At 54.0% G+C, this 918-nt stretch overlaps 1 long non-coding RNA gene across 1 annotated transcript; it reads right to left on the reverse strand.

Moving 5' to 3' along the window:
- Positions 1–469: 469 nt before the first annotated feature.
- On the reverse strand, positions 470–918 carry LOC121014980 (uncharacterized). The gene is made up of 2 exons (XR_005783547.1): positions 887–918; positions 470–635 (listed from the first exon to the last, which is right to left on the reverse strand). It is a non-coding gene; the product is annotated as an uncharacterized LOC121014980 (long non-coding RNA).

Raw genomic sequence — 918 nt, forward strand, 5'->3', positions numbered from 1 at the left:
ACTGCAGGAAGTCGGTCTTATTTATCTTGTAGCCTCGGTTCTTAGTACACAGTAGAGGCTTAATATATTTTTGTTAAGCAAAGCAGAAGTTTCTTCTCCCTTGTCTCTCAACACATACGTTCAGACACTTTTCCTATGCACATGCGACAGACCCATTTAAAAAGTGGAAATCAAGGCGCCTGGGTGAAGCCTCTGACTTCGGCTCAGGTCAGGCTCTTAGAGCTCACGAGTTGGAGGGCCACATCGGGCTCTGAGCTGACAGCTGAGAGCCTGGAGCCTACTTCCGATTCTGTGTGTCTTTCTCTCCCCCTCCCCCACTAGTGCTGTTTCTCTCTTTCTCTCTCTCTTGAACAAACTTTTTTTTTTAAAGAAATAATCCATGTGAATGCACTCAGCAAACTGTACCGTTTGGACAAACGCATTTGATCTTAGCCAAAAGGCCCGGAAGCGATTAAGCGTTGGACAAGTGTAAGCGGTTACAATGGTTTATTTCTCTCCAGTTTCCCCTATTTTCTGTTAAAGAGCTCTATGCCCTTGGTATGCCTCACAACGTTTTCACAGGAGAAAGTTGCAGCGTAGGTCTCCCTGCTACCTTTCCCGATGCTGGAGGATCTCTGGGTTCCTTGAACGGCCTCCTGGCCTCAGAGATCGCCCAGAGAACTTGCTAGGAGGAGTCCCGGGACAAGTTATGCCAAGTCCCCGCAGGTCCCCCCCTCCCGCGTCTGTCCCTCCCCCGGTGCAGGCTGGCCACGGACACCTGCGTCTCCTGACTCCCCCTCCCAGAACCCCCACTCCGTCGGGGCTCGGGTTCCCGGACGTGGGCCTCCCTGGGAGGAGCAGCGCCCGCGGCCCCCGGCTCTTCCCAGCACCCTCTCCCCCAGCGTACTTTGTTACTCGGCGCGACCTCGGGGCCGGCAC

This window comes from Herpailurus yagouaroundi, unplaced genomic scaffold (genome assembly GCF_014898765.1).
Source record: "Herpailurus yagouaroundi ecotype Mexico unplaced genomic scaffold, PumYag 205, whole genome shotgun sequence".
Taxonomy (NCBI): Eukaryota; Metazoa; Chordata; class Mammalia; order Carnivora; family Felidae; genus Herpailurus; species Herpailurus yagouaroundi.